Source organism: Carcharodon carcharias, chromosome 33 (assembly GCF_017639515.1).
Source record: "Carcharodon carcharias isolate sCarCar2 chromosome 33, sCarCar2.pri, whole genome shotgun sequence".
Lineage (NCBI taxonomy): Eukaryota > Metazoa > Chordata > Chondrichthyes > Lamniformes > Lamnidae > Carcharodon > Carcharodon carcharias.
The window spans coordinates 21,182,221-21,204,159 of NC_054499.1; the positions used below are offsets into that span (position 1 = coordinate 21,182,221).

At 50.2% G+C, this 21,939-nt stretch overlaps 1 protein-coding gene across 6 annotated transcripts in view; it reads right to left on the bottom strand.

Moving 5' to 3' along the window:
- The window catches only part of LOC121272302 (phospholipase D2-like), a 137,538-nt gene extending 118,306 nt beyond the window's left edge, over positions 1 to 19,232 (bottom strand). For 3 of the 6 annotated variants that reach the window (XR_005941869.1, XM_041178891.1, XM_041178894.1), the window contains exon 1: positions 438 to 598. The gene's annotated coding sequence lies outside the window, so the exon portion shown is untranslated. Of the gene's footprint in view, positions 1 to 437; positions 599 to 4,592; positions 4,648 to 18,988 lie in introns of those variants that run through there. The other 3 variants (XM_041178893.1, XM_041178895.1, XM_041178896.1) reach the window with 3 other exon arrangements.
- Positions 19,233 to 21,939: the final 2,707 nt, after the last annotated feature.

Consider the following 21,939-nt stretch of genomic DNA (forward strand, 5'->3'; position numbering starts at 1 on the left):
GGGAAGCACCTCCCTTCCACAGGAGCCAGCAGAGCTTGTCAAGGGAAGCGGGGGCTGGGGCAGTCGCCGGGGTAGCGAGGGAGAACGGACAAGGTAGGCTGGCGCTCACTCAGCAGGACCGGGAAGAGAACCCCACAAATACCGACACGGGAATAAATGTGCCCTCAGCAAGGTTCGGCCTCTGATCTGGACAAGCGACTCACCTCCTTGCTACCCCTGGCACCCCCTCCCCGCCCAGCTCCTCCTTTTCCCATGGATCAGTGCTGGGCACAGAGTTAGTGCCCCGGCCGGTGTATCGAGGAGGGAGGCAGGAGCTGTCCGCTCAGCCATCGAGGGAGGTGATCGGCAAGCACCAGCCCCCACCGCCCCCCCACCCCCACCCCCCACCCCACCCCCCGGTGGCTGCTATCGTTTCAATTTACGTGGGGGACTCTCACCAGCTTCTGTCCAATTCTTCCTCCCAACAGATAAACGCCGCTGGTAGTTAAATCCCAAATCTCAGACATTGCGAAAGCTGTTTTCCCCAAACAGAAGCGTGTCACGCGCCCCCACTTCCTCTCTCTCTATCTGAGCTCCTCCGACAGGCGACGTCCTGGGGCTAAGCACCAGAGACGAGACTCGTCTCGTGACAGCATGTGGACCGGCTCATTTGAAAACTTGGGGGAGAAATCCAGAAGGGGCTGGGGGGTGGGGGGGTGGGTGTTGGTGGTGCAAGTCGACGAGAGTTGGAAAGAACTCTGCCCAGGAGGTGCTGGGTGGTTCCTGACACGGGGGGGGTGGGGGGTGAAGGTGCGAGACGCAGAGATCACGGCAAAGAGGGGCCCCGTGTGTCACTGCTAAACGCCGCTCAGTGAATGGCCCGCGGCTAATGAAGGGTTAAGGGTTGTAACTGTGAGGAATGAGGAGATGCCCCGAGGTTAGGTTTCAGTCTCAAATTTCACAAAGGCCAGGCTCACGTCTCACATCCTGTGAAGCATCGCGGATGGACTCAGGGGTGGGGGATGGGGCAGGCTGGAGTTGGGGGGTGGGGGGGAGGCCGGAGAGGGGGGTGGGGGGAGAGGCTGGCTTCATAAAGTTTTCAAAGTCCGTGGGCCTGGAGTGGGTCCAGGATCCAGGCCGGTATTCCCGCTGTCAGAGGCTGTGGGAACGTGGGACAGTCAGAGGGAAAACCATTAAATGTGTGCACCCACCCCCCCCCTCCCCACCTTGGGTGGAAGTGGAGACCACTGCCTCGAAGGGGATTTCTCTCCCCCCCACAACATACCCCACACCACCCAAAACCCATCTCCCCACCTTCCACCCACCTCCATCCCACCCCACACTCATTTCCATTCCCCCCCACATCTCCATTCCCCCCCCACACCCATCTCCACGCGCCCCCCACACCCAACCCCACCCCCCCCACACACATCTCCACCCCCCCCACACCCATCTCCAACCCCCCACACCCATCTCCAACCCCCCACACCCATCTCCACCCCCCCCCCACACACATCTCCACCCCCCCGACATCCATCTCCACCCCCCACACCCAACTCCAGCCCCCTCACACCCATCTCCACCCCTCACACCCATCTCCACCCCCCCCACACACATCTCCACCCCCCCCACACCCATCTCCAACCCCCCACACCCATCTCCACCCCCCCCCACACACATCTCCACCCCCCCGACATCCATCTCCACCCCCCACACCCAACTCCAGCCCCCTCACACCCATCTCCACCCCCTCACACCCATCTCCACCCCCCCACACACATCTCCACCCCCCCGACATCCATCTCCACCCCCCCACACTCAACTCCAGCCCCCCCACACACAACCCCACCCTCCCCACACACATCTCCACCCCCCTCACACCCATCTCCACCCCCCCATACCCATCTCCATCCCCCCCACACATACATCTCTACCCCCCAGACCCATCCCCTCCACACCCATCTCCCCCCACACCCATCTCCACACCCCCCCACCCATCTCCCCCCCACACCCATCTCCACTGCCCCACACCCATCTCCCCCCCACAACCCCCATCTCCCCCCCACACCCATCTCCACTGCTCCACATCCATCTCCATCCCTCACACACATCTCCACCCCCAACACCCATCTCCCCCCCACACCCATCTCCACTGCTCCACACCCATCTCCATCCCCCACACCCATCTCCATCCCCCACACCCATCTCTCCCCCACACCCATCTCCATCCCCCACACCCATCTCCATTCCCCACACCCATCTCCCCCCCAACACCCATCTCCACTCCCCAACACAGATCTCCATCCCCCACACCCATCTCCATCCCCCACACCCATCTCCATCCCCCACACCCATCTCCATCCCCCACACCCATCTCCACATCCTCCCACAACATCTCCACTCCCTCCACACACCCATCTCCATCCCCTCCACTACACACATCTCCACCACCCCCCACACACACATCTCCATCCCACCCCCCACACATATCTCCATCCCCCCACCACACCCATCCCCAGCCCCCACACATCTCCACCCCCTCCAACAACATCTCCATCTGCCCCCCCCACTACACCCATCTCCACCCCCCCATTCCTCCACATCTGCAGCTTCCCTCTCTCCCCCCTGGCCCCCGGGGTGTCCTGGCCAATATTCATTCACTCAGTCAGCCACCAAAATGGGTTGTCTGGCCATTAATTTAATGCTGGTTTGCAGGAGCTTGCTGTGCACAAATTGGCCATTGCAACACTTCCCCAAGTACTTCATTGTGACCGACAGGAGGTAAATGGAAACGTTTGTCTTTCCCAGCTTGCTGGCTAGACCCGGCTGGGGACCTCATCGGGTTAGGTCATTTAGTTGGCCACAGTCTCCTTGGCGATGGGAATACTGGGCATGGACTCCGATTCCTGAACTTTTATCAACAATTCCTGGAAACGTGGACATGGAGTGCAGCCAGGACTGGGATCTGTAATCTTGACACTCAGACAAATAATCCACCCACACCTACTGAAATGAGAAAAAAATGACCAACTCTTTGCTCTTATGGTTGTTCAATGCTCTGTTTGGCTGTGGTATTTTTCCACATTATAACAATGCCCACACTTCAAAACTACGCCATTAGCTACAAAACCCTCTGGGAGGCCCCGAGGTCATGAAAGGTGCTATATAAACACAAGTGCCATTGTCTTTCTATCTTGGACACAAAGCATTAATGATCTTCAAGCACATTGTAAACGCCCTGGCCCAGAAACGGCTTAGTTTTGGCAGCCCGATTTTGCACAAGGGGCCTACAAGCCAGTGTTGGGCCCTCCCTATATGGAAACGTAAAGGGGGCCTAATTCCTGCTTCAGTCACGGCCTCTGGATCCCCCTCTTCCTATCTTCACCTATATGGCAGGCAGCGCACTCTCGCCACCAGAGGGCGTGTGTCTCATCCGCCATGTTGAATGCTTTAGGTGCCCAATATCCTCCTGAAAAATCGAGCGTGTCCCAATCAAATTTCCAAACCAACAACTTAATATAAGGGGTGAACTTTCACCTTGGCTTGTTCCTGTTTTAATGGCGAGGGGCACGGAGCGGAGGAGGGAGGGACAGATGAGATGGGGGGGTGGTGGTGGTGGGCGGGGGTATGATGGGATAGGTTGGATATCCATGCCATCCTGCCAAGGATGCGTAAGGCAGCTCTTGATGGAGGGGGCCATCTTTTGGCTCGGACGTTAAACTGAGGCCCCCTCTGCTCTCTCAGGCGGAAAGAAATGTTCCACGACGCCATTTTGAGAAAACGGGCAGCGGTGGGGGGATTGGGGGAGAGGGGGTGTGGCGATCTCCTGGGGACAACATTGATCCCTCAGCCAACATGGTTTAATGAGAAAAAAAGCAAAACGGGTCATTATCGCTTGCGGTTGTGGGATCTTGCTGTGCGCAGTTTGGCTGCCGTGCTTCCCAGCTTACGGGTATGAGAAAAAGAAAAGAACTCGGTTGGCTGTGACGCGCTCTGGGCTGGCGAAGGCGGCAGCCAAGCGGTGCACAGCAAGATCCCGCAGTCAGCAATGGGACAAATGATCAGATAAGCTGTTTTGACACTGCAGGTTGAAGGACGAATACCAGGGCGTGGGACTCCCCCGCTCTCCTTTGAACAGTGACCGTGGGGTTACTTTTAAAGAAATCTGTGAGGGGGTCCTCTGCAGCACTCCCTGACTACCGGCACCAGGAGAGTCAGCTCTGCTTCCGGCTCACTGGGGTTTCTGGTGCAGGAATGGGGAGGCACAATGGGTGGGAAATCCGAGAGTGCGGGCTGGTGCTTTTACCCTTTGGGAAAGTCCATGGCCTGCCAAAGTAGGTGGTGCGGAGATCACGGGAGGGAAAATGTGGAAGAAGGGTTGCTTCTCATAGCGAGAGGTTTACCGGGTCGCTTGAGGGGCTGAATGGCCTACTCCAACTCATTTCTTTTTCTATTCTCAAGTTATTGCGCTGCAAATAAAAAAAATTGTTTGTCTGTTCTTGTGGGTGGGAGGGTGCAGGGGTGGGTGATGTTGAGAGGAGGGTGGTGTTGTTTCTGATGAAAATACTCCTGCTCCTCTTGGCCCACAAGCAGTGCTGTAAATCGCCGCTCACCAGCCTTTCTTTACCTGACGATTAGCCCGAGGCTTAGGGAAAACCCAGTCGACAGCTGTTAAAAAAAACAGAAAGGTGGTCGGCATGCAGCCTCCCGATTGAAAACATTCCAATGACTGACCCGCCTCCTTGGAGTGGATTGACTGCCCGTACTTGACCCGCTTCCGTTACACAGGAATTGGAGGGATTTGAGGAAATTTTGACTTCCACCCAACCCAAACCCACCACTTTTTGGCAACACATGTATTCCCTTTGTTCAGCAAGTCTCCGGAGAGGGACTTGAACCCACAACCTTCCGACTCAAGGGAAGTATTCTACCTGTGATCCACGGCTGACCCAGAGGAGGTTATAACCGGAATACCCACCTCAAACAATTCCCCCTCTCCGGCCTAGCGGAACCGAGAGCCTAACCAGAGTCCTCACTTCAGGCACAGGAATTATTAGCTTTGGACTTCCTCCTCAGTGAACCTTGTGTGCGTATCCCTTCCAGGTCACGCACCCTTGCGGGGGCATCCGGAATGGACCAGCTTTGGGCGAGGTGTGTGCTGGGGAAGAGGTGACTGAATTCAGACACAAACAATTATCCCTTTATGAGCACACAGGCCATTCAAATTTGCTTATAAAACGGGCGAGCAATAGGTAAATTCCTGGAATAAATTTTCATGATGCAAAACGCAGAGGAAAGAAGGGTGGAAAAATTCAGAGAAAATTCTACTCTGAACTTGCGCAACCCTCCCCTGCCCTCCTCACAACATCACCCTCCCACACTCCGCCCCACAAGAATAGGCAAACAAATTATTTTTTACATAGCACAATAACTCAACAGGAAAATTAGGAGTTAGAGTAGGCCATTCGGCCCCTCAAGCCTGCTTCACCATTCAACAAGATCGTTGCTACACAAGATCTTCTACCTCAATGCTAGCCCCTGCCTGCTCTCCATCTGACCTTGATTCCTTTGGTGAACTAAAATCTATTGATCGCAGCCCTTTAAATATATTTAATGTTGGAGCATCCACAACCCTCTGGGGTAAAGAATTCCAAAGATTCACAATCCTTTGAGTGAAGAAATTTCTCCTCATCTCAGTCCCTAAATGATCGGCCCCTTATCCTGAGTTTGTTCCCCCTGTTCTAAACTCCCCAGCCCAGGGGAGGGAACAAGCTCTCAGTGTCCACCCTGTCAAACCCCTCCAGAATCCTTTGGCCAGGAAATTTACCATGTCGGGCACAGAGATGCCTCAGGGAACTGAAAGCATTTTGAAAATAAAGAATTTAAGAACGTTAATAACATGTCCCCTCTTGTGACTGTCGCATGGTCAGGGGCAGGTTAGAAACTAGTTTGAAAATGTTTTTTAAAAAAAAATCACTGATCGAACACTCATCGCGGCACGCGGATCAGGTTCGACAAAAAATCCAAAGGCCGCTTGGCTTTTTCGCCTGCCCACCAACCGGAAGGTTGGACCGGCGGTGAAAAATTGTGTTTAATTATTACATTAATGGCCTGAATGGGCCTGTTAATCATCCGTGGGCACACTGCCAACTCCCGTGGGCCCTCACCAACCGAAATATCTTGCAACTGCGCGATGACATTGGGGCACTCTCCCCAAACCATCACGCGCCATTTTTACCCTGGCGCAGGTCGGGTACATGCCAGCCCAACCAGTGCCGTATTCTGCCCCATTCCTTTCAATGAGATCGCCTCTCATTCTTTTAAACTCCAGGGAATAGAGGCCTAGTTTACCCAATCTCTCCTCATGGGGTAATCCCCCCCTCACCCCAGGGACCTGTGGTGCCCTCCCGCTAGAGGGCAAGTATCTCCTTCCTCAGGTAAGGGCAGCTGCACACACTGTGCCTGGTGTGGCCTTGCCAATGCCCCAGCTAGACTTTCTCACTCAGGCACAGGGGGGTTATGTACTGACAGAGCTCATTTTCGTGGGGGTTCCTCACCACAGAGTCCGCGTACCCTTTGGTGGAATGTTTGACAACAATGGATTTGGGAATCATTCCCTGCTTCCAGGCGGGACCTGAGCTCATGTGCCTCGGTGTGCCCTCTTAGAGAGTACTTAACTGACCCGTCAGTCACCACCCGCTTTACTAACCGTGGGTTTACTTGGCTCTCAACTCTTTTCTCCATCGTGTCAGCCATGGCTCAGTTGGTCACGCTATTGCCTCTGAACCATACGCATCTGGGTTCAACTCTCACTGCAGAGCTTGAACGTGAGTCCCCCTTCCGGTGCCAGTACCGAGGGGAGTGCTGCACTGTCAGAGGTGCTGCCTCTCAGCTGCGATGTTAAAGTGAGGCCCCATCTCCCAGCCTGCTCAGCCCTATGGCGAAGAGTTGGGGGAAGGGCTAGGGGAAACATGTGGGGAAAGGGTGCTCTCCCCAGTGTCCTGGACAATATTTATCCCTCAAATCAACAGGACTGAGAAAAAAAAAAAGAGATGATCGCTGCTTGCAGGAGCTTGCTGTGCAAATAGCGACTTTTGACACTAAAACAGTGACTCTACTACCAAAGGAGCCATTCGTTGGCTGCCAAGCCCTTCAGGAGGTCGTGAGAGGAGCAGTTGGCCAGGAGGTAAATCAGGAGCTTCCCGGAGTTCGTCCCAGAGGTAATGGTCTCCAGAGAGCTGCAAGGACCCAGCGCCTTGTAGCAAACCGGAGAAAGCAGTTCCCAGCTGTGTTTGCATTCCACAGTCCGTCTTCAGGGTAACTCTGAACTTCCGAGGTATTGTGAATGGGAGCTTCCTGTGAGCTTGGGTCCTAAGCCAACAAATCTTAGTGAAAGGCAAAAACAGAATCAGAAATACCTGGAAAAACTCAGCAGGTCTGGCAGCATCGGCTGTTTCTGTTTTGGATTTCCAGCATCCGTAGTTTTGTTTTTGCTTTCATCTTAGTGAAAGGCAAATCCGACTGACAACGACATTCTCCAGTCAACCAGCCATTTCAGTTTCGTGGGCCTCACCTCTAACCCAGTCTGTAGATCCTCATTGATTTGAAGGCTAAGTGCTCTCTGCTTGCTGCTGAACTGACTGATATCATCTCACAATGACTAGTAATGTGGCCAATTAGATCTGAATAATGAATGAGTGAGTTGTCCAGGCCAAGGATTGACTAAAAACAAAAAAACTGCGGATGCTGGAAATCCAAAACAAAAACAGAATTACCTGGAAAAACTCAGCAGGTCTGGCAGCATCGGCGGAGAAGAAAAGAGTTGACGTTTCGAGTCCTCATGACCCTTATAGCCCTCGATGGAGACCTGACTGACAGCAATTCACAAGAGTCAGCCTGCAGAGGGGAGGACACCCAGACTTAGAGAGCTCCCAGTCCAGCGGCAGGTTAAACTCGAGCTCAGAGTAAATGAAAAAGGACGAGGAAAGGGCAACGAGAGAGAGGGAGAGAGAGACAGACAGAATGACAGACAGTGGGAGGGAGAGAGAGAGAGAGAGAGAGAGAGTGACAGAGACAGAGATTGGGGGGTGGGGAGGAAGAGAGAGACAGACAGGGAGAAGGAGAGACAGAGACAGACCGACAGGGAGAGAGAAAGAGAGAGAGAGACAGGCAGGGGGAGGGAGGGAGAGAGAAAGAGAGAGAGCGACAGAGACAGAGAGGGGGAGGGGGAGGGGGAGTGAGAGAGACAGACAGAGAGGGAGAAGGAGAGAGACAGACAGACAGACAGGGAGAGAAAGAGAGACAGACAGACAGGGAGAGGGAGAGAGAGACAGACAGACAGACAGGGGAGAGAGACAGACAGACAGACAGGAGGAGAGAGACAGACAGACAGGGAGAGGGAGAGAGAGACAGACAGACAGACACAGGGAGAGAGACAGATGGAGAGAGAGGGAGAAGGGGTGAACGAGAGAGGGGGAGCAAACCGGAGAGACAGGGTGAATGAGATAGAGTGTGAGAGTCAGCTGGAGGTAGAAGGAAAGCACAGCAAGATTCCATGAACAGCAATGAGATAACGACCCAGATCATCCAGTGTTCTTTCGGAATTTTGGATGAGGAAAAGTCCTATAATAGTATCTTACAGCCAGGGCCTCCTCCCAGCCCACCTTACACTGATCGTGTGGTGCTGTCACTCGGAGAGGAACCTGGAGATCGGGCTCAGGGGTGAGTATACTACTCCCTGAAGCACCGATATCTCCTGATGAGGCTGGAGTATTCAGACCCATCAACTTGAAATCGTCAGCCCCTTCAGCGTTTATGTCCCAGTCAGAAGCTCAGACTGATATGTTTCCACTTTCACTGCTACTCCCCCCCCTCACTCAAATGCTGTCTTAAAGCCTGTGTCGGGAATCAGGCCACACAACTCTCCCATCCCTCTTCAACACTCATCTACCTTTTTGCCCCTTTGAAACACCTTTTACCCGACTGAGGGTACTTACACTAGACTTTTCTAATTTGCTGGTTAGGCCTCAGCTGGAGGATTGTGTCCTAGTTCTGGGCCCCGCACCTTAGGAAGGATGTCTAACGCCTGGGAGAAGGTGCGGAGGAGATTTACCTAGAATGGGACCAGGAATGAGGGGCTTCAGTTCATCTGGAGAGAGACTGGAGAGGCTGGGATTGTTCCCCTTGGAGCAGAGGAGGTTAAGGGGGAGATTGAATCGAGGCGTTCAAAATCACGAGGGGTTTGGACAGAGTGAATAAGGAGAAACTGTTTCCAGTGGTGAGAGGGTCGGTAACCAGAGGGACACAGGTTGAAGAGAATCGGGAAAAGGACCAGAGGGCGGGGGTGGGGGAAGATGACGTGAATGTTTTTTTTTACACAGTGAGTTGTTGTGTGGATCTGGAAGGCGCTGCCTGAAAGGGCGGTGGAAGCAGATTCAGCAGGAACTTTCAAAATGGGGGAATTGGAGAAAATACTTGAAGGGGGAAAATTTGAAAAATTCTGGAGAAAGAACAGGGAGGGGTGGGGGGGCGGGGGGGAGTTCGGGGGCAGGGTGCTGGGGGTGTGGGATGGTGGAAGGAGTAGTGGATAGCTCTTCCAGAGAGCTGGCGGAACAGGGACGATAGGCCCAGTGGATTGGAAAATTGCAAATATAACACCTCCGTGCAAGAGAGGAGGGAGCCAGAAAGCAGGAAGCCTCAGTCATTGGGAAATGCTCAAGTCTGCATCATGATGGAATATGTTAGGCTAAGTCCCGTAAAGGGTTAACTGTAATAGTCTGATGGCAGAGAAAAAAGTGACATATACTCATGTGACCCTAGAGTCTAGGGGAAAGCAGCATCAAAGGAAGTTAGTGTAAGGGAGTTGTCTCTTTACTGTAACCTATTTACAGTTAAGTTAGAGCATTTGCCTCTGGCAGTCTTTGAGAGTTATTGAACATACTCCAAAACAGCAGCACAATAATAAATGGTGGCAAGCGGTAAAATAAAGGGTGATAGAAAAATCTCTACCTCTGCTGGAGAACTTCGAAAAAGTTGCAGGCATCATCAGTCACAAAGTGTTGAGCGAGAACATGATCAGATCTTTGACAGGTGGAACAGGTTTGGATCAGAGATCAGTCGAGATTTGGAGTGGAGAAATTGCACAAGATCTTACGGCTGAACAGGGCACAGTAAGAAGGAACAGGAGAGCTTTGATTGCAATTGAGCAACAGAGTGAAAACCAGAGACCAGAGGGATGGCAATCATCAGAAATGAAAGAAGACACTGAAGCAGGTGATCACAAAACATCTCCTCATTCAAATTCTGTTTAGAGGAGCAGCAGCAAAATGAGGATATTTTATTCCCTACAGGCGAGGAGAATGAGGTACAGTAGACTGGTGAAGACACCAAAATGCTTCTTGGTGTGACAGAAGGTGAGAATTTCAAAGGACTGGAGGGAGGAGAAAGAAGGGATAAGAAGAAGAGTACATGGAGATGAGAAAGAAATGCAGCACTTATGTAAGAGAGCAAAAAGAGGCTACATTATGAAACTTCAAGACACAGAAATGTTCAGATAGATGAGGAGACTGAAGCATTGCGTTTCCAGCATTGTCAGGAACGTTCAATTCTGAACAGAAACTTGGAGGGGGGAGATGTAGTATAGTGGAATATGTTAGACAAAGTCTATTAAAAAAATAACTATAATAGCTCATGGTGCCATGGAAGGAAGTGACATATACTCGTGATCTGAGCATCTAGGAGAAAGCAGCATGAAAGAAGCTAGTATAAGGAAGTGTTCTCATAACTGTAAATATGTTACAATAAATTTAGAGTGTTAGCAGCTGCCAGTCTTCAGGAGTTATTGAACCTTCCCCAACCCAACAACATGATAATATAGAATCCATTATCCAAGAGGTAGTAGCAGACATTCAGAAAATCATAATTCAATCAGGCAGAGTCAACATGGTTTTGTGAAAGGGAAATCATGTTTGTGACAAATTTATTAGTGTTTTTTGAGGATGTAATAAGCAAGGTGGATAAAGGGGAACCAGTAGATATGGTCTACTTGGATTTCCAAAATGCATTTGATAAGGTGCCACATCAAAGTTTACAACACAAAATAAGAGCTCATGGTGTTGGGGGGTGACATATTAACGTGGATAGAGAACTGGCTGAGATAAAGAGTAGGGAGAAAAGGATCATTTTCAATATGACTAACTGTACCCAATGGAATAACTCAGGGAATCAGTGCTGGGGCCTCATCTATTTGAGTAATGACTTGGTTGAAGGGACCGACTATATTGTAGCCAAATTTCTGACAATGCGAAGATAGGAAAGTAAGTTGTGAGGAGGATACAAAGAGTCTGCAAAGAGATATACTTGTGAGTGGGCAAAAAAATGACAGATGGGGCATAATGTAGGGAAATGTGAACTTGTGCATTTTGGCAGGAAGAATATAAAAGTAGAATATTATTTAAATGGAGAGAGACTGCAGAATGCTGTGGTACAGAGGGATCTGGGTGTCCTTGTACATGAATCACAAGAAATTAATATGCAGCTGCAGCGAGTGATTAGGAAGGCAAATTGAATGTTGGCCTTTATTATAAACAGAGATGGAGTATAAGAGTCAGGAAGTCTTGCTACAACTGTACAGGGCATTGGTGAGACTGCACATGGAGTGCTGTGTATGGTTCTGGTCTCCTTACTTAAGGAGGGACATACTTGCATTGGAAATAGTTCAAAGGAGGTTCACTTAGCTAATTCCTGGGATGAAGGGGTTTGTCTTATGAGGAAAGGTTGAGCAGGTTGGGCCTGTACCCATTGGAGTTTAGAGGAATGAGATAATGAAACATATGAGATTCTGAGGGGAGGGGGCTTGACAGGGTGGATGCTGAGAGAATGTTTCCCCTCATGGGGGGGGAATCTAGAACTGAGGGGGGTGGACACAGTTAAAGAATAAAATCTCCTATTTAAGATGGAGATGAGGAGGAATTCTCTCTCTCAGAAGGTGGTTAAGACTCAGCCATGATCTTACTGACTAGCAGAGCAGGCTTGAGAGGCCAAATGACCTACTCCTGCTCCTCATTTGTATGTTCTTAAATATTTGCTTTGGCTCCGGCCTAGCGAGGGCACAAAAGGCCTCTTGCCTGCAGTGATCAGATGGTCATACGTATGGCCAGAATATCAAGTAGCGAATTCTGTAAAAGAATACGCCAGCAATAAACTATTTAAGGGGATATTTGCTTCTCACAGTAGGCAGCCTGGCTGAAATTATAACTCAATCCCCACGCCCCCACCCCCTGACCACCCCTCCCACATCCACCGTACGGTGCTCCGGGGAAACAACATCAACTCTTTCTGTCTCCCTCCCTTTCAATACAAGCCGACCTGGGATTTTATTTTATTTTTTGTTCCAATAGAGTATTTTTTTAAGCAGCGTTTATGGTTCCCGTACAAGAACCAACTTGTCAACCCGACAGCAAAGATGAGCCATGCACTCCGACGCGCACAGAATCATATCTAGGATCAGTTCGAGCAAGAAACTCCACGGAGCTGAAACTTCCTGGAACACTCTCTGCAGCTTCCATGCCAAAGGCTTTTATCGAGAGCACATCAGCTATACCCGAGAACTGGTTTCTTGCACTTATGCTGCACCGGAGGCTATTCGGCCCATCGTGCCTGTGTCGGCTCTTTGTCAGAAAGACCCATCTGGTTCACTAATGCCCTTTAGGGAGGGAAATCTGCCCTCCTTACCCGGTCTGGCCTACAAGTGACTCCAGACCCACAGCAATGTGGTTGACTCTTAATTGCCCTCTAGACAAGGGTTAGGCATGGGTAATAAATGCTGGCCTGGCCAGCGATGCCCACATCCCATGAATGAATTTTTTAACAAGTCCCATTTGCCCCCTGCTCATCCCCCCCCACCACAGCCCTGCAAATTTTTCCCCTTCAAGGGTTTCTCCGATTCCCTTTTGAAAGTTCCTATTGAATCTGCTTTTTTTATATTCATTCATGGGATGCTGGCTAGGCCAGCATTTATTGCCCATCCCTAACTACCTTTGAGAACTGAGAGGCTGGTTAGGCCACTTCGGGGGCAGTTAAGAGTCAACCACATGGCTGTGGGTCTGGAGTCACATGTAGGCCAGACCAGGTAAGGAGGGTGGATTTCCTTCCCTAAAGGGCATCAGTGAACCTGGTGGGCTTTTATGACAGTCGACAATGGTTTCATGGTCACCATTAGGCTTTTAACTCCAGATTTTTATTGACTGAGTTCAAAATTTAACCGTCTGCCATGGTGGGATTCAAACCCAGAGCATTACACCGGGTCTCTCGATTACTAGTCCACCGCCCTTTCAGGCGGCACCTTTCAGATCACAACCACTCGCTCTGCAAAACAAAACACTCATCTCACCTCTAGCTCTTAGTCCAAATGGATTAAATCTGTACTCCTCTGGTCCCTGACCCTCCTGTCACTGCAAACTGCTTCTCATTATTTACCCTATCAAAACCCTTCATCATTTCAACGCACCAAATTGGTTCTTGGCTCGTAACAGTCAGGAGCAGAACCTTGGCTGTTCCTCACCCAAAGGTGTTGAGACAAGTTGTGGTAGCCCGATTTCTGTCTTCATTCTCATCGACAAACTTGTATATTTATGTCCTGGTCCATTAATTAAAAGAATGAGCTGAGAAAGCCAAACCCAGGAATTATTATCATTTTTCCTAAATAGTTGAGGACTATGACAGGGAAACGCTCCTCCTTTGCGATTATCAATAACTACTTGTGTTTACAAGCATCCCAAGGTGCTTGATGGATAATTAGACAAGATTTGACCCCTGAGACATATGAGGAGATATGAGGCTCAGGCCACCAAAATCTCGGCCAAGGAGGTTGTTTTTAAGGAGCATCTTAAAGGAGGAGAGAGAAGAGGAGAGGCTTAGAAAGAGAATTCCAGAGGAGACAACAGTGAAGCAAAGGTGGTGGTGGATGCACAAAAGGCCAGAATTTGAGGAGTGCAAAGGTCCCGGAGGACTGGCGGAGGTTAGAGAGACATGGGTGATGGAAGCTGCTGTCTAAGAACTCATGGATGTTCTTTAAGTTGTGTTTAGGGCTAGGCATGTAGTGAGAGTAGAAGGTGGAATGGGGAAAAGGGGATAGTGAGCCAGTTTGCATTCATCTACAGAGGTACGAAAATGTTCAACCTAACATCTCACATTCTGAATGCACACACCTCTACCCAAGCAGCACCAATTCTCAAAACCTACCCTGCAGTTCAAAATCTCTCAGAGCTGCTGTTAGAAGGTTCACCCTCAACTATCATCTGTAGAAAATAGATACGATAAAAAACAGCTCTCATAGGAACAGAAGGAGGCCATTCAGCCCCACTAGCCTGTTCAGCCATTCAATTAAAGTTAGATCAGTATCTCATCTCCATTTGCCAATCTTGGTTCCCAATTACCCAACAAAAGTCTATTGACCCCTATTTTGAAACCGTAGAGGAAGTTATTTCTCTGAATGTACATCATCATTCAGTCAGAGGGTGGTAGGTTCATCAGGGCACAGAAGAGACCATTCACCCATCGAGTCCATACTTGCTCTTTGTGGAGCAATCTAGTCAGTCCCATTCCCCCGCTCTATCCCAGCAAGTTTATTTCCCTCAAGTCCCCATTCAATTTCCTGTTGAAATCACTCATCGTCTCCGCTTCCACCTCCCTTGTGGGCAGCGAGTTTCAGGTCATCACCGCCCTCTGCGGAAAACATTCTTCCTCAAATCCTCCCTCCCACCCCGTGGCTCTTATCCAGAATCTTAAATCTGTGTCGCCTAGTCCTTGTACCATCAGGCAAGGGAACAGCTTTTCCTGTTGGTCTTATCCAAACTTGAAATCAAATCTCATCTTTATATATATTTATATCCCTTCAATCATCTTAAAAATCTCGATTAGATCACCACTTAATCTTCTATTCTCGAGGGGATATAAGCACAGCCTGTGCAACCCCTCATAATTTAACCCTTTTTAACCCCGGTATCATCCTGGTGAATTGGTGCTGCACACCCTTCAAGGCTGGTACACCCTCCCTGAGGTCCAGTGCTCAGAATTGAACCCAGTTACCCCAGATGGGGTAGTTTCGAAGTTTGATATAACTGTGACATGACCTCCATCCCACTGTATTCTGGCTCCCGAGATAAAGTCCACCATTTTGTTAGCCTTTTCAATTATTGGTGCGCCCCTGGCCGCTGGGGAGGTCTTGTGGCGTAGTGGGTAGTGCCTGTGCCTCTGAACCCACAGCTCTGGGTTCAAGTCCCACTCCAGGGTTTGATGGCCAAGAAAGGTGGACGGAGAGTTGACCTGCAAATCCTTCCAACACACACCAGTGGAGGGTGGTAAGAGTGGGAGAGATTCCTGATCAGCCCATGTGATGGAAAGGATATTGGAACCTCTGTATTACCACAGCAACTCAGACTCTGAGCCTTCCATAACACACCACCAGGCCCACCAGATTTTGGTGATTTCTGAGCGCAGACCCCCACCCGGCCAGCTCTCTCTGCTCACCCGTCCCAGCTGCTTTTTCAAGCCAATTCTGTGGCCCAGGATTTCACAACGAAATGACAAACACATATATGCCCTTTAACTCTCCTTCCATGGAACCAGCCTTTATATCCAGAGCTCCATGATCTCCAGCATTTCTGGTTCGGAATCGGCTCCCTGCAGATCCTCACACCCCTCCCCACCCGCTTCAGCCCCACAATCTCTCTCAGATCTCGGCACTCCTCCAATTCCGGCCTCTCGAGCATCCCCCGATTTCTATCGCTCCACCATTGGCGGCCGGGCCTTCAGCTGCCTGGGGGCCCTAAGCTCTGGAATTCCCTCCCTAAACCCCTCCACCTCTCGCTCTCTCTCGCTTCCTCTCCGTCTCCATCAAGGCATTCCTTAAAACTGACCTCTGGCTTTTGGTCACTTGTCCTAATAGCTCTGCGTGGCTCGCTGTGACATGCTGACTGAGGGATGTTTCACTGTGTTAAAGGCGCTATATAAATGCAAGTTTTTGCAATGGAGCATAGAAGATACAATCAAGATATGGATTCCATAGGGTCATTGGAGAGAAAATAGTGGGGAAACCCAGAACAAGGGGGCAGAACCTTAAAATTAGAGCCAGGAATAATGGCAAGGGGAGCACTTCATCACACAAAGGGGTGTGGAAATCTGGAACTGCATCCCCGACAAGAAAGCTGTTGAGGCGGGAGTGGGGGAGGGGGAGGGGGTGGGGCTGGGGCAGTTGGAAATGTCAATTGGTCGCTTCCATACATAACAGAAATCGATGAAGGTATGAGGGGCAAGTTGGCTTGGTATTGGGAAAACACATCGAAAGGTATGACAGTAGGCCGGTAAAGGCTGGTGTTTAAAGAATTAATCCATTGTTTACAACAAGTACACATTCCTCTAAGGCACAGAATCCCAGCAGGAAAGGGTGAGTCAACCTTGGCTAACAAAGGAAGTCAAAGATTGCATTAGATCAAAAGGATGAGGCTCATAAAGTTGCTCAAAAATACAGTAGGCCCGAGGATTGGGAGCTTTTTGGAATTCAGCAAAGGAGGACCAAGAAACTGAGAAAGGAAGGGAGAATAGGAAATTAGTGTAAACGAGAGAGAAGTATAGAAACAGAACATGAAAGCTTCTATAAAAGTGTGTAAAAAGGGGAAAGAATAGCAAAGACAAAGGTGGGTCCATTACAGACGGGGACAGGAGAGTTTATCATGGAGAAATGGCAGAGAAACGAAATAATTACTTTGTGTCTGTCTTCACGGGGGACGATGTATCTCCCAGAAATAATAGCAAACTAAGGAACCGAGTGAGAAAGAGGAACTGAAAGGTATTAGTGTCCGTAAAAAAAAGTAATGCTGGGGAAATTAATGGGACTGAGAGCTGATAGACCCCTGGGTCCTGAGGGTCTACATCGCAGAGTGCTGAAAGAGGTGGCCGTGGGTGCATTGGTGGACATCTTTCAAAATCCTACAGATCCTGGATGCTACCTGCAGATTAGAAGGTGGGAGATGTAACCCCCACTATTGAAGGAGGGTGGAGGGCGGGGGGGGGGGTGCGGGGTTAAGGGGAAAGCCATTTAGGACTGAGTTGAGGGACAATTTCTTCATCTGTGAGTTAAGGGGGTGTGCAGGAGGAGAGGGGAACGATGTGTTGGGAAGGACAGGGGGTAGGGGAGGGGTGGAAGGTGGGTAAAGGGGAAGAGGAGAATTGGAATGGGGGAGGTGGGCGGGAAGAGGGTTCGAGGGAGGAGGGGTTGGGGAAGTGAGGCCAGTGGAGGGGTCAGGGGAGAGGGTTGGCGTTGGGGTTGGCAGTAAGGACAGGACAGGGCTTGCAGTGGCCCCACTACCCCTGCTTCCTGGTGCCAATTTGATCAGGCACCGAGTGCCCTTAAACAAGGGGCACTCCCCACCCCCCACGCCACCTCCCCACAGCACCCCCTTACCCCACCCTTCCCGAGAGCCCGAATGGGTTTACTTGCCACGCTCCCTGCATGGTGACTCCCCTGCACAACCCTCTCTCCCCCTCCGCTCTCACCAGGAGTGGCAGGATGAAACTCCAAAGTGGGCATTAACTGGCACGAGGTAGCAAGGCTCTCCCCAGGCCTTCCCACCATTAACTTAACTGGGCTGGAGGCGGGAAGGTTGTAGAGTTCCCACCTGCCACTCTCTCACCTGATTAAATGCCCACCCCCCACACACCCCTGCCATAAAATCCACTAACAATTCCGCCCTGGGTTTCAACAGCAGGTAGGCTGAAGCGGGATGGAGGTAAATACATCAATGACTGCTTTTGCATTCCCACCCCCCCCCCCCCCCCCCCCCAACCACCACCCTACACATCATTGATTCCGGGCTGGCAGAGCAGAGTTGAAGTTCAAGCGGACCCACATCCTGCTGCACTTTCAGTGTGACTATTTACTTACAGACGTCTGCTGTGAAAAGAGCACCCGCGCAGCTGTCAGCTTTCTCGAAGAAGCTGGTCGAGCGAGGGCAGGGAGTGAACTACAAGAGCGGAAGCGATTATACTGGCACCTTGGGCTAGGTAAGCCAAGCCAATGAGAAAGTGCAAGATGATCCTATGAAGTTCCTGCTACTGATCAGCATTCAGCCAAAATTCCCACCCGCATCTGTGGATTGGCGGAGGCAGGAATGTCCTGCGATGCTTTCTACGGGCAAAGAGCCTGCCATCACCCATCCCCAACTGCGTGCCTACTTTAAGGGAAGGGCACTGGAGGGAATCCAGCCTTTCAGTAAATATCTAACCCTCCACAAGCAGGGAGAGAGGGAGAGAGAGGGGAAGAAAGCCTACCAGAGAAAATCGACCTTACCCCTTCTGCCTCCCCCAGGCAGGGCTTCGGCAACAGAAGGGTTAAAACAGCACTGAGAAAAGCAGGGAACCTTCTCCCACTGGCCCATCCCCCCCGGTCCCATCCCAGCGTGCCAGCAAACCTGGATTGCTCGTGACCCTGTGTAATTAAGAGCAGATTCCTTCACTCTCTCTCTCTCTCTGACACAGCTTGGTTTTAAATCTCTCCACGGCCTCACCACCCCCCAGCCTATCTCTGTAACCTCCTCCAGCCCCGACAACCCACCGAGAACTCTGCGCCCCTCCAATCCCGGCCTTTCCACATCCCCCGATTCCCATCGATCCACCACTGGCGGCCATGCCTTCAGCTGCCTGGGGGCCCTGAGCTCTGGAATTCCCTCCCTAAACCTCTCCGCCCTCTCTCTCCCTCCTTTAAGAGGCTCCTTAAAACCTACTTCTTTGACCAAGCTTTAAGTCGCCTGTCCCTTATGTAGCACAGTGTCAAATTATGCCTGATACTGCTCAACATGTGTTGTTAGGTTGTGCTAACCTGAATACAAATTGGTGTTACTGAATAGTGACAGAAACACACACTGGACAACAGCACAGACAGTTCAGGTTATTGCAAACACTTAGGAAAACTGTCAACAATTGTTTGTAAAAAATAACCTTCCAGGTAACTTACTCATCCGCCTGGCTGAATTCCAATGAGGCTCCTGTTCAGGGAGGTTGAGAGTCAGTTGCAAATGACAGGCAAATTCCTTTCCAGATTCCTAACACAGTCCTGGCTGTACCAATTTAGCCCTCTGGAGGGGCAGGAAGTGCTTTGATTGATGTCTGCGCCTTAATTACAAAGACTCCAGTGAGCTGCGTCTGCAGAGGGTGAACTGAGAGCAAGGCAGCCAGCAGAGCGCAAACTGCCCCCAAAGTAGCTGCACCTCCGCTACAGCCAGAAAGCAGGACACGCCTGGATCTATCCACTGGGCGGACGGTGAGAGATTTAAAGAGACATAGTCTGCTTGGGGGGGTGGGGGACTGAAGCAGGCAGCAGAATTCGATTTGTGGGGATTAATGGAGCACTGTCAATGAGTTGAAAGCCAAGTTTACTTGGGAATATTTACAGTGTCAGTATGACACTATAACACCTTTCCCGACAACAGAGCCCCAGCCACTCCAGCTCAATGAAGTCCTCTTTTCTTTTGTGGAAGCGCTAGTAGTCTCTGTAATGCGACAGCCAACTTTTGCACAGCAAGATCCCACAAACTCCAAGTGCCAATGGCCAGGCCTGTCTGCTTTTGTGTTGCTTATTGGGTGATAAACCCTGGCCCTGGACACCCTCTGGGTGTCTCCCCTGTCCAGCCCCTTCAGATTCCCGAAGACCTCTCATTCCTCTAAACTCCAGAGAATAAAAATCCAATTTACTCTGCCTCTCATCACAGGGCAATCCCCTCATCTCAGGGACCAATCCAGTGAACCTTCACTGAACCACCTCCAATACAAGTACATCCTTTCTTTACCCTCACCCCTCTCTTCCTGAATTTTCTCAAAATCCCATCAGCCAAGCTTTCTGCCCCATCTCTCAATCTCTCGGTGCCCTCTATACCACAGTGGATCAAGAAGCAACTGTCATGACCACGGATCCCATCCCCAAATTACTTATGGACCTATTGAGGTTTTAAGAAAGACCTGTTTTTTTAAAAAAATGAACCTACAAGCAAAAGCTGGCTGGGACTGTAAAGTAACCACTTGCTGGAAAATTCCTATGTGGATTACACTTGACCAACTAGTCTAGAGAGAACAGCATGTCACACCTGAAAAGGTGTCAAGGCCTACTTCAGACAGATACACTTTGAAGAAAGAGATGCAACGTAAAAATTGAACTGTAATCTCCTGCGGTTGGGGAGATAAGGGAGGCCAATCACCATCTGAGCAGAAGCCATCCCCTGTTGAGTTATATCCCAGACTGTGGACATGATCTGAGTTGAAAGAAAGCTGTTTCAAGGCAAAATATATGGTTTTCCCTTCCAGGAATGCACAAGAAAAATGGTTAAAAGCCAACTGCAACTCTGGTCTCTGTGTGCTAACCTGTTGTTCTATTGTGTGCTGCTCATGTGTGTTGTGAAGGTCACAGCTGAAGAACATCAACCACGCATCCCTGAGCTTGCAGGTAAAATAATCTATCTCGGATTGCTGGAAGCAAGTCACAAGCCAGCAAAGCCACAGTCGAAAAGGAAACAGGACAACTCCTTTCAGCTAACCTGCAGAACCAAGAACCTCCAAATCCACTGCTCAACTGCCTAAGTCAGCTCTCCCGGAATCATCTAACTTAATGGACACAATGTTTCACAATCTATTTCTCATCGACAAACCAAAGACTGATTCGTATATCTTTTTTAACTTTTATTTTTGGACTCACTTCTCATTTCTAACCTATATTGCACTTTTATTATTTTTTCATGTGTTTCAGTAACTAATAAACTTACTTGTTCTCTGACTCAAGGTAGCCTGGTTAAGTTGGCTCCTTTTAAAACAGAAATACATTTGGGCTGGGAGGAAGGTATCCATGAGGGAAGGGATTCTTTTTAAATTAACCCGTTGCGATCAACCAAGGGGGCTGAATAAAGAAAGGGAGCCAATTCATCACTCCTCACCTGGGAGCGTAACAATTTGGGGGAACCTCGCCCAGGGACTGGTCATTACCCAGCTCACCCCCTGCTCTTCATGAGAGATCTCTGCGCTCCTCCAATTCTGGCCACTTGCACATCCCCATTGTTCCACCATTTGGAGGCTGTGCCTTCAGCTGCCTGGGGCCCTAAACTCTGGAAATCCCTCCCTAAACCTCTCCGCCTCTCTGTTCCTTTAAGATGTTCCTTAAAACTGACCTCTTTGACCAAGCTTTGGGTCACCTGTCCCTCATATCTCCTCATGTGGCTCGGGGTCATATTTTTGCTTTACAAAGCGCCTTGTGTGTTTTATCGTGTAAGGAGTGCTATACGAGTCCAAGTTGTTGTTATATGGGGAGCAGGAGGGAAGGTGGAGTCGAGGTCAAAGATCAAATACTGAATGGTGCAGCAGGCTCAAGGGGCCAAATGGCCTACTCCTGCTCCCAGTTCCCAGATTCTTAAATTGTCACTTCAAGCAAGTAACAGGTACGGAAAGCAACCTGAAGCTGTTTCAACGCAGGGAATGCCCTCGATTTAATTTTTAAAATTCATTCACAGGATGTGGGTGTCACTGGCTGGGCCAGCATTTATTGCCCATCCCTAACTGCCTCTTGAGAAGGTGGTGGTGAGTTTCTTCTTGAGCCGCTGCAGTACAAAGCACACCGAGAGATTGAGCGAGGAGGCAGAGAGCTTGTCCGGTGGGATTTTGAGAAATTTCAGGAAGAGGTGAAAAGGCAAAGGAAGGATATACTTGTATTGGAGGCGGTACAACGAAGGTTGACTGGATTGGTCCCTGGGATGAGGGAGTTGTCCTATGATGAGAGGCTGAGTAAATTGGGTTTATATTCTCTGGAGGTTAGAAGCAGGAGAGGCGATCTCATTGTAAAGTGCGTGTGTGTTTTATGATGTTAAGGGTGCTACAAACTTCTGAAGGGATTTGACAGGGTGGACGCTGGGAGATTGTCCCCCCCCC